The sequence below is a fragment of the Miniopterus natalensis genome, chromosome 2 (genome assembly GCF_054644295.1).
Source record: "Miniopterus natalensis isolate mMinNat1 chromosome 2, mMinNat1.hap1, whole genome shotgun sequence".
Taxonomy (NCBI): domain Eukaryota; kingdom Metazoa; phylum Chordata; class Mammalia; order Chiroptera; family Miniopteridae; genus Miniopterus; species Miniopterus natalensis.
This window is the reverse complement of record NC_142082.1, coordinates 143,064,084-143,079,588: the sequence shown is the minus strand read 5'-3', so window position 1 is coordinate 143,079,588 and position 15,505 is coordinate 143,064,084.

Sequence of the window (15,505 nt, the reverse complement as noted above, 5' to 3'; positions counted from 1 at the left end):
TTAGCAGGGAGAGCTGCTTGCTTTCTTCAGTTTAGTGACAAAACTTCGGTGCATGTTTCTGTGCCCACTTATACCCCTCCTCAAGGCCTTTCAATAGTTTCTTTTCACAAGGTGTAAAATAATTTTATTCTATAAACATTAAAACACTTTTCCTCTCGAGTTTATCTTATCTAATGATTTTCATGTCCCATTTCCCTCCATTCCACTCATCTCCACATACAATTTTCTGTCCCTAAATACTACATTTGGTTGATTCTAAGATATATGCTTTTTCACATTTATCTTACAACCAACCAATGGTATCTAAAATTCAGCCTGGCCAGCATGGTTCAGTGGTTGAGCATGGATGATCCAGGAGATCGAGGTTCGATTCCCAGTCAGGGCACATGCCCGGGATGGGGGCTCAGTCCCCAGCAGGGGGTCTGCAGGAGGCAGCTGATGAATGACTCTCTCATCATTGATGTTTCTCTCTCTCTCCCTCTCCCTTCCTGTCTCTGAAATTAATAAAAAACAAACCAAAAAAACCCACTTTTTTTTTTTAATCCTCACCTGAGGATATTTTTCCATTGCTTTTCAGAGATAGTAGAAGGGAGAGAGAGAGATAGAAACATCAATGTGAGAGAGACACATTGATTGGTTGCCTCCCGCATGCACCCTGACCAGGGCCGGGGATGGGGCCTGCAACCAAGGTACGTGCCCTTGGCCAGAATCGACCCCTGGGCCCTTCAGTTCGAAGGCCGACGCTCCAACCACTGAGCCAAACCAGCCAGGGAAACATTGTTTTCTTTTTTTGAAGATCGGGCTGTAAAAAGCAGGTTGGGATCAGATGATGGAAAGGCTTTAAATACCTATATTATAGTGAACTCAGCTAATGAAAGTTTTGGGGCAAGGTCTGACATGAGCAAGGCTGTACTTTATAAAGACTTTCCTGATTTGATACCTGCAAGATGATATGGAGTGGAGAGAACTGTCTGTGGAAGACCATGGAAGAGGTTGTGAAGATCCACCATCCAGAGGTCAAAAGAATCCACTTCTGCCCTCCTGATTCTCATACACTGCCAGCCTTCTTTAAACGCTCTCCACAGTGCCCTCTGGAATCTCTGCTTCACTATACCATCCCTATTTTCTTAATCTCTTTACCTTCCTCCTCTTTGCCTTAACTAAAATTTGTGGGTTCCCTCTACCCCCATCCCCGGTCGGCAGCCCACTTCTACGGAGCCTCCTTGAGCAGAGGCTGCTGGTCTTCCTACGGGACCCAGAGCTTGCCCATTTGCCGACCATTTATAGCCGCCTCCCTGCCAACCCCCTCTTCCTGCGAAGACCGTGCAATCCAGTCTTCCCCCACCTTCCAGGCTTCACTTACTCTCCCCTCATTCACTTTCAGCACATTACACTCTCCTGAAAGTTCTTCAATAATTGTCACTTAGATGCTAAAGCCCACTGGGTTTCATATTTTAACTTGGGGCATTTGATTCTGTTTACCCACTATTTCTTGACAAATTCACCAGAAATTATTTTTTCCTGCCTCTCCTCATATCCCTCTGGCCATTCTTCTCAGTCTCCTCTTTCCCACTTCTAAAATGTAAGTATGACATGGGCTTCTCCCTCAGCCAGCTTCCTTTCTCACCTTCAATGCTCTTCCAAAGGCTTGAATCGCCACTTATGTGTTGGTGAGCTGACAGCTCACAAATCCACGCTACCAGCTGCAGGCTCTCTCCTGAGCTTTAAATTTTCATGTCCAGTGTTTCACTGAAACTCCAAGTCCACATACCCGAAGAGTAGACCCTTGTCCATCTATCCAGGCACCCAAGCAAAAACCTGGACATCACTTTGACTTTTCAACTTCAGTGACCACTTTTAACCAGTCACTGACTGCTATTAATTCTGCCTTTTTCTATCTCTTGTAGCTCTATTTTCCTCTCCGTTTTTACTATAACTTATTTAATTTAGGTTTTCATTATCTTTTGACTAAAACATTAGCTTTTTATTTTGAAAATTTTCAATTTTACAATGAGTGTAATGAACCCCTATATTTCCATCAGCTGGATTTAATAATTATTAACTTTTTGCCATATTTACTTCATCTATTATTTCTACCGTATTTTAGAGCAAATCCAGACATCATGACATCTCACTCATGAACACTTCAGCGTGCTATTTTATATCACCATTGTAACATGATCACACCTAACAATAATGCCTTAATATTACCTAATACTCTGTCTTCCAAATTTTCTCTGTACAGTTGGTTGGTTTGAATCAGGATCCACACAAGGTCCACACATTGCATGTAGGTGAAGCCTCTGGGAACTAAAATAGTCTCTCCCTCTGATCCTTCCCATTGACTTGTCGAAGAGATTGGGTCAGCTGTCTTATCTCACCTAAATTTTTGCAACTGTCTCCTACAGTGTCTTTGCCTTGGGCCTTGCTCCTTCCCACCCCTTCCCCAGTCTGTCTCACACACTGCCCTCAGAGCCATCTTCCTAAAATGCAGTTTGGATCGTGTTTCTTTCCTGCTTGAAACTCTTCGATGGTTCCCATAAGCTGCCGTGATAAAATTTAAATTTCTTCCTTTGCCATATAATGTTTTCACTGATCTTTACCTAAATTTCCAATCTCATCTTTGGTTAATGCTTCCTCATACTATGCAGGTTAAAAGCTCCCCCCACCCCAAAACGCCAGGCTCACTCTCTGTCTGAATACCATGTACTTGCCTCACTTACACCTAGAAAATAACCTTTATTTCCCAAAGGTCAGCCCAAGTATCACCTCTACTATGCCGTTTTTCTGATTCCTTAAACCCCAATGAAGGGAAATTGACCATCTCCTCCTTCTTTCCTGGCCCCCACAGCGCCCCACTGCACATCAGGGTTTGCACTGCTCGCTCCTTCTGAGGCTCCTTGAAGCTGGGTCCTACTCATTGTACTATTCTTATCAGCCCCCAGGTGTATAGAAAAAATGGGCTTTTAATAACTGCTTATGAGTAGGTGAATTAACAATAGATGAATGGGTTTACATTGCAACCTGGGAAACAGTAGATTTGTTCCCAGAAGAAATTCCTAACAGTCTCTCCTGCTTACAACTCTTGAGGCCATGGGCACAGCCAGACTTAGGTCAAGGTCAGGGTTATTCTTATTTGAGAGCAGAGCCCCAGGCCTCCAGCTTGTTGAGTTCCGTCCTGTGCCCCTACAAGAGTCATGTGGCTTTGGGTGACTCAGGTTCTATTACAAGACCACTGGATTCTCAGTAAGGAGAAGCATTTCTGAAAACATAGCCCTTGGGTGAGGAGAATTCCTTCCACAAAAAAAGTTGCTTTCCTGGCCAATATGATTTATCATCAAGCATAGTATAAACTGGGAAAAGGCTGGTTAGTGACAAAGCTGATTAGCAGGTTATTGTTCAGTGCCAGGTGTTTAAAGTCTATGAACTAATTTCATGACACTGTGCATGTCACCTCCCTCTCTTGGCCTGTGTTTTTCTAATCTTCCAAATGCAGACATTGGACTAGATGATCTCTAACATCATTTCCAGCTCTATCATTTTATTATCTAATTCTTATAGAATACCATTATAACATGTGCTTGATATGATAAAGTTCTGAGAATTATTGGTGGCATTTTACAGATGTGAAAAACTGGAGAGTGGGGCAAGGGATTTGCTTCTAACACCCGGAGGTAGCGCAGGGGCCTGAATCCTCCCGAGCTCTGGTTCATTAGCAATCATTATTTCTTGGCTCCAGGCAGAACTGCAGTATCTTTCCCTTTAGAAAATCTGGTCTGCTTTGTCCCCCAGGGCTGCAGAAAAATACAAGGGTCGGTGTATTAACGTGAAAAAACACTAGAGCACACATTCCACTTCCACAGCCTATGAGGGTTTGAGTCTTACAGAACTGAAAGTAAGAAAAGTCAGTGGTGCTGAGACTGCAGGGAGCACAGCAGAATGAGGCTGGAGGAGCAGAAGGGGAACAGATACGAGCTGCTGGGGATACGGTGTCTGTGGACTAGGATGGGGGGTGGGGACACCGATCCCAAGGGCATAATGACAAGGTCAGCCTCATCTCTTCTCTCTGTTCTTGGCAACAGCCAGTCTAGCTAGAAAGAGCAATCTGTCAAGTCTAATTAGAGTAGAAGAAAGTGAACAATGGGCGCCCAGCTCTAAAATGACAGCTCAGTTTAATGGGGCGGAGGAGCCTGGAAGGGCTGTGTGCTTTGTGTGCTTGGAATTGGTTCCTTCAGATGTATCCTTGCTGAACTCAAACTGCAAAACAACTTAAACTGGATTCTTATTTCCTTCACCAGGAATCTTCAGGTCCCCGAGCATTTTAACATATGCACATCCAGCAAAAGCAGGAGAGAACATGGCTGTGTTTCAAAGGTGAGGCTCTAATTGAAAATAGTTACATCATATAGTGTGGACACTGTGCTGTGAGCATGCAACTGATATTTATTAATTTGCTCATGTTTCTTTTTTGTGTTTAATTATATTGGTGATATTAATGTTTCTCTGATTACTTTTGCAACCCTTTTTATTAAAACGCTTATAATTGGATTTTTGAAATTTCAGAGCAGCCTGAAATTTCAATAAGACTACAAAGAAGCACATTTTAAGATGCAAAAAAATAAATTATATTTTCGGCTTATACTTTAAATGGCCTATGTGGTTTGGATATTTTGGTTCTTGCATGAAAAGTGGGTTTCACAGGAAAAGAATATATTTTATAAATGGAATCAAGTAAATATATTCCTTAAACTAAATACCTGAATACAGGTTATTGAAGCTTAAAAACTGCATGTGCATAATCTAAAGACTCAAATAACAGAGGCCTTTCTGTTATCAGCAAATATTATACAAAGGACTAATGGTTTCTTAATTTAATTATGCCTCAGTGTAGGGCATTCAAACATCTTAAAGGTGTGAGAAAAAATAATTCTCTAAAGTGGGAGAGAAAGAATGGGAAAAGAGTAAACACAAATGCAATTTAGAAGTTATAAGTCTCAGGTGGCACGATTTTGCTATTATTTCCTGTGCATTATTTCATTTACTCCTCGAAGAACCCTGTGAAGTAGGTTACTATTATCTTAACTCCATAGATAAAGGAAAGTAAGGCCCTGAGAAATTAGCCCAAGGTTACAGAGAAATGCAGAGTCAGGCCTTGAACCCAGATTGTCTGGCTCCAAGTCCAGTGTGCTTCTCAGCACTGAATTTCTGGTAGAGCCAGGAGACATTACATTTTTAAGAGCATCCAATTTATTATAATGATGCCAACATGAGGACTTTCTTCTAATCTACTGATCTTTTATGGACCTGAATGAGGCGGTGGGTTTTAGTTTGGTGTATTTGTACCACTTACATTTACTGCACGTTGTTAACCTTTTATTTTCTAACAGCATCACTTGTTTCTTTTCTGTCCTTTTCCCCCCTCTTTTACACACATATATTTGAATAAATTATCTTGTACAAAGAGAAAGAAAAAGTCTGACAATGCTATGCACCTTACCCTGGACCCAGTCGTCTCCCCAGAGAAGCCAGTTATTAATTTGGGGCATAACAAACTTGTTTTCTACGTGTGTTTGTATCATTTTTGTGTGTGTGTGACTTTTGAAAGCATATATGGTATCATGCAGTACTTTTTATTCTGTAATTTGCTTTTTAATTTGTTTTTAATTTTACTATGCCTCCTGAAGATCTTTTCATGGCAGTATGTTTAACTCTAATTCATTGTTTTTAATTGTTACATAGCATTCTCTGCACTGTCACTTTTACTGTTTCCTCTCTACATTGTCTCCACTTTTGAAATGCCTTTAGTGACACAGCAAATCAACATTATACGGTATTGGTTTTTATGGAGTATGCAGAGACAGGCATCTGCTTTATGGCTCCTTGGAGTGCTGATAAGTAGGAAAGGAAGGAAATGGAAGATGCACCCAGCGCTCTAAGCTGAGCCCAGAGGCCTAGGGCAGGCACAGTGTTATCAGATTTGCTACCTCTCAGGCACAGAATTTTAGCCTTTACTTTTTTTGAACCCACCTATTCTCCAGAGATATATTTCTTATATATAAGAAATAGTAATAACATACTTGATAGGGTGCTGTCAGGATAAAATGAGAATGCATAGGAAACACCATCAAAGCCATGCACACTGAGACGTGTAAATTATGAATTGTGTTTGCTTACCTTACCCTTTCCCCTCCCTCTCCCTCCCTCTTCAGATACTCTGTGTGAGGCAATTTTCTCAAAGAAGGGTAGTTAGTACATGGGGCTATGAAGGTTGCTATTTGGTGTCCAGGAGCAGGAATGTTAGGAGACTGACAGAGCTCTGGATTCAAGTCCTAAGATGTGGCTATTTGAGTTGTGCAACTTTGGCAATGTTTTGTCATATGTAAAATAAGGGTAGTGATAATAGTAAACTCAGCCTGTAAGGTGGTGGTGAGGTTTAAATGAGGTATGTATGTAAAGTATTTACACAGTTTCTGGTATATAGGAAAGTCAGCTGCCGTCACTGTAAATCAGAGAAGTTGCAATATCCTTACTTCCGTTCTCTGTCTATGAAGTGTCGCTATCCAGTTTCCTCAGATGTGACAATAAAGGCAGGCCTGATCTCAGGAGTAAAGCACAGCCATTCATTGTTCCTTTAGTCCATAATTTATAATTTCTTTTTCTTTTTTTTTAAAATACATATTCCCTGAGCACCTATTGCATGTCTAATAACCTGCTGGGTACCCTGTAAAACATAAAGGAAGTGCTGTCCGTTGTTAAAATGAAGTGCCTTAATGTACGAGGCTAACAAGGGGAAGAACTTTGAACCTGTCAAATGAAAGGCATTCTGTAATATGCTCTCTGGGTAACAGATAATAACATAAACACAGGGTAGTATTATGAATATACATGCCCAGTGGCTATTTTATTAAAATTTTCTGTTAATTACAAGGGTATATAAACACCTGCGTATTTGTTCCTTCTCTAGCTTCAAGCTTATTTTGGAAGCTGATCTGATCTCATCTATAGAACTTGAGCCATTAGATCATAGGCTAACACGGGCTGGTTTCCTGCCTGGGGGTTGCTCTCGCTTCCTCTTGAGAGGGCTGGAAACCAGGCCCCCAGGAGCTGGTAAGCAGCTGCTCTCCTCACGGCCTAAGGCTTGGTGGAGTAGAAACGTGGAGATATTCTGTAATTCCGGGCAAAATGGCTGATATTTAGCAAGCAGATTAAAATCCCCAAAGAGTAGAAACAGTCTTAAGGAGCCTGAGGATGCCACATGAAGGGACTAAAAACAAGGATCAGTTTTGATGAGGGAGTGGGGGGTGGGATAAATTCCCAGGAACAAATCTATAGTATTTCCAAAATGTCAGCCTAGTCCATCTCAGCCCAGTAATCTTTCTCTGACCCACAGAGCCCATTTTCTGTTGTATGTGTAAATCCATTCCAGCAGGCCCCACCGGACATAAAAGGCCACCTCAACTGTTAGGTGCAGAAGCCACACGTGGCTTTGGTTTAAGAATCAGCCCTGGCCAGAAGAGCGTCGTCCTAATGCACTAAGGTTGTGAGTTCACTCTAATAAAGATCCCAGCCAGTAAATAAAGAAAAGCAGATAAAAGGCATAAGGAATCCAAACGAATAAATATAAAATGCAAATTATATGGTTGTGGTATAATAAAAAACAAATATTTGGTCTTTGTCTCGCAGTTCCTAGAACAGAGTTCCTAAAACCTCTGGAGTATCCTAAGTAAGAACAGTGTCTGGGCACTGGCCAGGCAGGTAGCTCAGTTGATTGGAGCATCGACCCAATACGCCAGGGTTAGGGGTTTGATCCCGTCAGGGCACATACAAGAATCAACGAATGCATAAATAAGTGGAATAACAAAAATTGATGTTTCTCTCTCCCTTCTTCTCTCTAAAATCAATAAATTTAAAAAAAATTTTTTTTAATCAGTCCAGGCAGCAGATGCTCTGAGTGCTTGGAAATTGGCATGCTTATTCAGGAACAAACACGTTTTGTCTTAATTCCACACTTAAATCAGGGAGAGACAATTCTGAATGTTTTTAGTTTTAAAGGAGCTATGTTAAATCATTCTTATTAGAGAGAAAAATCACAGTGTGAAAAGGTGTAATTCTTCAGCGAGCCCTTATACTACTAAAGGGATTTAGCAGACAAAGGAGTTTGCTCATTAAATCATGCTTCCCTGAAGAAGAGATTAAGTGTAAGGTGCAGGACATGTAATTATTAGGTTAACTGGGATTCAAAACACCTTTGTCTCTACTACCCTTTCTGAAGGTGATCTTTTTATTTTTTATTTGATTTCATAAAGAGGTGCACCTTTCTGAAATTTTTGCCTTAAAGCCCAGAATAAAAACTTACAGCATATTAGAATTCTACAGTTTGACTCTGCTTTTCACTAGCAGAGTTCAGGGCTCCAAAAATATGCTTTTCAAATCATTATTGTCAATGAATTTATTTCGCCCTCCCGCAAGAAGTAAAGGCAGCTGGTGTATGAAACTTGAGAGACAGGCCTTTCCCACGGAGGAACAAAGAGAAAGCAGGCACCCCTCCCCTTGGAGAGGCGGCTTTGCTTTGTCTGAGCCGATCCTCTGAGGACAGCAGCAGAGAGGCTTAGCCTGGTCTCTGGTCCCTGTGGATTAGTTTAGTGACGCTTGGTTCAGCAGTCCGGGGGATGTGGGGAGATGTGTGCCTGCCTGCACTGTGTCAATGTTACCAGCTGTCCTGTTCACTATCCTCTCCCCAAGGACACTTTCATAACACAGTAACACTTCGGGAGACACTCTTCTCCTTTACTTCAGTTTCTCTGCAAATAAATGTCAGGCATCGTGTCTTGGATCCTGTCCCTGGACAAGGGGAAAAAAATCAGAGATGTCCTAAATTAAAATTACAGTGGCCCGAGAGTGAGAGAAAGAGACAGAACATTTAGCCTGTTAATAGCTGTAGACCAGCTCTGACAAAAGACTGCTCACATTTCCTGTATATCTGTTGAAATTTAGGATTAATTTCTAGGTGGCTATTTCCGAGATTACTCGAAAGAGAGAAGAGCCAAATGCCATTGAACCCCAGGAGCCTCCGCTTCTCGTTTATACATGAACTTGTCAATCTGCTGCCCACAGTGAATCCCAGGTGCAGACACTTCCTTGAAGATCCCGCGGCACCTGCCCTAGAACCAGCCCCTTCACCTGCTCCCACCCCCTTGCCTACAGCCAGCGCAAACCCTTTCAGAGCGCCTGACATCTGTCTCTCCCATACCCGGTGTATAAAAACGCTTGCAAAACCCCGGGAGCATGGACTGATTGTCTTTTCTACCTAGACAGGCTGCTGGTGGTTTAGATTCCATGCCCTAAGACCAATCTTCTTTTTTGCTAGCAATGGCCTAATAAACTCTTTCTTTTAAAAAGACTTTCAGGCCAGGCCAGTGTGGCTCAGAGGCCAAGCATCAGCCTATGACCCGGGAGATCGAGGTTCGATCCTCAGTGGGAGGCGTGCAGGAGGCAGCCAATCAATGACTTTTTCATCATTGATCTCTCTCTCTCTCTCTCTCTCTCTCTCTCTCTCTCTCTCTCTCTCCCCCTCTCTCCCTCTCTCCCTCTCTCCCTCTCCCTCTCTCCCTCACCCTTCCTCTCTCTGAAATCAATAAAGACTTTTTTTTTTGTAACTTTCGGTCATGAAAGTTAAAATTTTCATTCCTCTCTGTCCTCCAAACACTGAGCTCTGGGTGCTCATCTGCTGGGATCCAGAGTGTGAAGACTATAGCCCAAGTGTACAGGACTTGGGAGCCCAGCCTTTCTTCTCCAGGACCCCCAAGAAACCTTCTGTTCCAGTTGGGTTCCTAAATTATGGTGTTTCTGGTGCTACTGGATGAAAGAGAGGGCCCTGTTTTGAGCAAAGTCTATAATTTATGCCTACAGCTATGCCCTGATGGGAGATGGGAATTTTCATGTAAGAGAACAGAGACCAGATAAACAGCAGGATTAGTCCAAATTGTTACCAAAGGGTGGATTCTTGTCTTTCCCCAGATAGAAATCATGGGAGGCGACGATAGAATAGGAAAGCTTCATTAAGCTTAGAGGGAAGAGACCAAAGCTTGAGGCATCAAGGGAGTGCACACTGAGAGCAGATGTGGCTCCCCGAACCTCTGCCAAATCCACATTTATATATATAGCACTGGGTGAGTCCCTTTCCTGGCTGATCTTTCAGGTCCCTTTTTTGGTGGGTTAGCATTGGCTGGATTAAGTGCAGTGGGGCTACATGCTTTGACATACTACACTAGTCTCATTGGCATCTTAAATCTCCACCTAGGGGTATGTTTTTTACTATTATAAAGAGTAAAAGTCAAAATAAGGATAGTATTAAGAGCTACTGCGCAAGCACAATTTTAGGGACTTTCCCTTAGCCTGATAGCATCTTTTCTTCTGTGGAAAGCATTCCAGCCCTTTGTTTTTATTGGTAGGGGGCAGAAACAGTATGCTTCTATTCTGGCTTTGTGGCTGAATCCAGGCCCCTGTTGCTTTCTTGCAGTGGCTTCCTACAAGATGGAACTGTCCAAAAAAAAAAAAAAAAAAATGAAACTGTCGATTTATGGGTCTTCACTGTCTTACTAGAAGAAAAACAGATGTACAATTCTCACACCTAATGCACTGAGTCTCTGTAAGTGGAAGAGACAAGAAGGTTATTAGCACAACATTTGGGCAACCTGAAGGACAGGGCTTTATTAATGAAGGGCAACATAAAGCTCTATGCAGTATAAAAACGGGGGAGCTGCACTTTGGCATCATCTTGCAGGTTACAATTCCCAGCAATCGCGCTGGCTCCAGAGCAGAAGCGCAATTCATCTTTCTGTGCACTTCAGCCATAGGGGGAGAAAGGTGGTACCACAGTTCTCTCCCAGTGGATGACGATGACGTGTTCTAAGCAGATGGTTGCAGAGGCTCCTGTCAAATTAGTGAAGAGAGAAAGGACATGGGGAGAGGAGGAGGGACTCTAAAATGGCACTGCAACAATTCTGGAATAAAAAATGAGAGGCCACAGCACAACCACCTTTGAAACTCAACCCCCTGCCCATTTTTTCCAATTTGCTTCTGATAACCTCTTTTAATATTTTGAAAATAAGTTAAAGCAGGATAAGAGAAATGAAAGAGAGCACCTATCAGGTTCTATTTTTCACTCTCCTTTAGAATTGTCCTAAATAACAATTATACCACAAAAATAAAATCCACCCTGTTTAAGCTTTAGGAAGCATTAAAACTAGCCAAACCCTTTGAAACACTGTATACCAAAACCATTATGGGCCTCTAGGTTTCTCTTTTCAATACAAAGGCTGCTCTGGTTGCGCCCACGACTTTCAGTTCCGTTTGCTGGAAGCATAGCGTGTGGCCTGGCTGCGGCCGCGTTTGGAGCGAGGCCGCAGGGTTTGGCTCCCGCTCTTCACCAGCAGACGGCGCTGTTTTCCAGGCTCCGGCGGCCGCCGCCCTGCCCGGCGCGAAGGTCACTTCCGCCCGGCCCCGCGGAGCTGCCCTCGCCGCGCCCCGCTTATCTTTCCTGAGGCTCCCGGCGCTGCCTGCTCACATTTCAGAACCACTCTGCCCTTGTGAAAGTTTATGATACGTGAAAACTTGCTTGTTGGGTCATTTGAAAGAGTGGAAATCCTTTAAAAAACGTATTTGAGATTGCGTAATCACTGAATTTTTGAACAACTCAAATGAATTTCAACTTAGTAAAATAAAGAGATCCACTGATGGGGAGGGTGGGTGAGAGAAAGCATTGTAATTGTCATATATGTTGAAAATTAAAAAATTTTTTTTTTTAAATTCTCCTTCCTGTTTATTCCAGACCCTTCTGCAGTCGTAGAGAGCAGCTCGCGAAAATTCAGCTGCAGCGCCATCTGCCGGACGCGGCGCGCCACTGCAAGGCCCCGCCCGGGAAGGAGACGTCTCGTTGCCGGTGAAGGCCCAGCTTTTGCCCAGGAAAGACTCTGGCACCAAGGTAGCATTTACGTGCAGTCAGCTTATCAAAAATGAGACTAAACTGACCCTCTACAAGAAAATGGTCTCAGTTGTTGCGGAGCCCTCGGACATAAATGAAGTGGCATATGTTTCTTAGGTGTCCTTTTAGGAAAACCTGGGTCTTTGGGAGGAGAGGAGGCAGAATAAATTTCATTACGCCCACCCATCTATCAGGTGCAGGGCTGAAAACGAAAACTCTGTGTTCTGTTATTGTACACAGAGAAGGATCAGGAACAGAAGTCACAGTGTATTTGTTCTCCTGAATGGAACTGATTTTGCTGAATGCAAAGAATTTAGGAAGTGAAGAGGGCCAGGCCAGGCGTGGTTCAGTGGTTGAGCATGGACCTGGGATCCACGAGATCGCGGCTGGGTTCCCGGTCAGGGCACGTGCCCAGGTTGCGGGCTGGATTCCCAGTGAGGGCGTGTAGGAGGCAGCCCATCAGTGACAACTCTCTCATCATTGATGTTTCTTTCTCTCCCTCTCCCTTCCTCTCTCTGAAATCGATAAAGATATATTTAAAAAAATTAAAAAAGTGAAGAGGGTCACAGAAACAAAATTAATCTGGGAGTTGGGAGGGGTTAAAGTGTGGCGTTGGCCATGGTTTGTTATAAAGTCACTAAGCCCTACTACCCTCATTTTCCAAACTCTTAAGTCTGTTCTGATTTACTTGAAGATTTTTCTATTTAGGAGACTTCAGATCCTTTCCACACAAGGGTATAAACCCATTTGCAAGCCCATTTATATACATCAATATAAACCTGCCTTCACCATTGTTGCAAACTTTTTAAAGGCCATAATCAGATCATTTCATAATACATATAAATCAGATCATTATGCCCTACACCTTAAATTTATACAGTGCTGTATGTCAATTATATCTCAATAAAACTGGAAAAAAAGAAAGGAATCACTTTCCTCCTATACTTACTGACATTGACTTCATATTTGGCTGCCTTCCCTTGTGTTTTCAGCGTATATTCCCCATCTTCTATGAATGTTTCTGGGGCTCTTCACTTTCACTCAATTCTCAGACCCCAAGGAGGACACCAGCAGAGTTCATGAGCAGCGCTGATGGGCAGAATTTGCTTCACCCCTGCCCTGGGCCCTCTCTGTCGCCAGCTACCTAAACTGAGAAGAGATGCACCCAGCTCAGACCCCCACCAGTCGAGTGGGCTGGGAGGAGGAACAGGATCTCTCATGTCCCAGCCAAACCCTTGTCAAGCCACAATTACCCGGTTTTGATTCCAGCCCTTCTTGGTCAGGCGTCATGTGTCCCTCCACTTTCCTCCATGTAGCCACAGGCTGCGTGGCTACTGGGCCAACCGCAAGACAAGATGTCTGGGACTCTGCTGAGGGTTGAAAGGGCGCCCCTCATCTGTTCTTTGTATTGCCCTTTTGTTACCTAGGTTTAGCCTCCAAGGTGTACTAATATCAAATGTGTATTGCTGAAAAGGTGAGAGATTTGTCACCCTTACCTAGAGGTGTGCTACTAGGTGCTTACAACCAGCCCTCAAAGCCCCGGCTTTCAATGTTAAATATATATATATATAAAATAAAGGCCATAATCAGAATATGCTTCCAGAACTGGTAAAAATCATAATTTTAGAGCAGAATTATAGTTGGCCCATCCATCTGGAAAAATATGGTATCACTGATAGGAAACATTTGTAATGGAAAAATGTTATCCAACACGGTACTGACCCTGCAGAACTTAACAGTAATTTTTTAACAAAAGTAAGTTTTTGTGTTCTAGGATGAACTTATAATGGTTTTCCTGAAAGTGATGAAGTAGCTTTACCAACAAAATAGCCTGTTGGAACCTCACTGGTTATGTAGTCCTTGGGGTCCATGTCATGTGACTTCCGTATATAGTGAGTGTTTACAAGGACATCCTTTGGTGCTTCGATAACTAAGCCGTCATGAATGAGACCTACTGATTCTACTGCCACAGTGAATAGTGTCATAGAGAAAATGTTAACTCTCCATATGGGTGCTTGAAGAAGACAGCTAAGAAAACAGGATGAAAAATAAAAATCCATTGTGATGGTACATGGGTGCACTGTATAAGAGAACTAGAAAACCGAGTACATTTCTATTTCGAATGAACAAAGAGTTATTGGGAACCAAATTGTGACCAGTATAGGAAATATTTGATGGCTAATGCCACATCTGTCACACCTCTCTTTTATTGATGCATTTGTAGAGGAAAGTCTCTCATAAAAATAAATAGCTTGATAACAGATCAGTACTGTGAGTGGTGGCATGAATGGAGAATTGTACATCTCTCAGGGAAGGTGCTTCCAGGGCCTCTTGCTTGGAGATCAGAGTGGAGAAGTGAGAACCAGATACCTTGAGCCCTCACAGTCTCTTCCTCTGTGTGGCACAAGGCAGTCTTAGAAGCGGAATGTTTTCTCTTCTGTGGTTCTCCTTATTTCATTTTGTTTGTTTAGAGGGTGGCTCCACCCTCAGAACAAGCCACATATACAAACTACCTGTCAATTTCTTCACAGACATCCCAAGAGTATTCACTGAGCACTATTTCTGGTTAACCCAATATAAAAAAACTACCCATTGCCCCAGCAGTCGAGGTTGGGGTTCAAATATTTTGTGCTTGGCAAACAGTGAGGGAAAATTTTTCTAGAGATGACCTCTCCCTTGACTTTCAGCCTGTTCTAAATTGGGCCTTGAGAGAATGTGACCATTCTCCCAAAAACATGAAATAGATTGAACTTGGTAGAAATTTATATCTGGACCCTAGAGTTAGGTAAGTGTGTCTCTTATGGTCAAAATCGTGACTTCAAAGAGCAATTGCTTTAACAACGCCAATTCAAATCACTTTTCTCTCAGTGTAGAGGAGTCCCCTTCTCTCCCCTCCCTACAAAACATCAGGCTAACTCCTGCTCATTAATAGGTCTTGGCTTTTTGGCCACTTCCTCTGATATTTCCTTGACAACCCCCAAGGGAGGATGTTCCAAACACCTCAGGGTTCCCCGTCATAGCTTTGTAATACCATATTGTCACTGTTTATCTGTCTTGCTTGTCTGTCTGTCTCCCACACTAGAGTGTTATATCCTATGAAAATGGGGCCAAGGCTATTATTATGTTCATTTTGCATCCTCAATACTAATTAGTGCCACAGATAAAGCAGGTGTTAGATAGGAATTCAACTCACAGAGGTGGGAGGGAAGGGTATTTCCGACGGAGGAACTGGCGTAAACACATTCACAGGCAATGTGCCTAGGAGCACAAGTGTGGTGTGGCTGAAGCCTGAGGGGGACTGACAGGAGATAATTCGGGAAAGAGTCTGGGGTGGTTATGAATATTGTGAAGTTAGTTTAAGGCAGTGGTCATCAGAAGTTGAAATAGTTACAAATGATGACATTTCTGGTATATTGTCTATTGGGTGTTTTGCATATATTTTCATTAAAAATGTGGAGCCACAGATCTAGCCCATTCCACTTGTGGGAAATATGACTTAATTGGCTCAGTCTACATATTCAA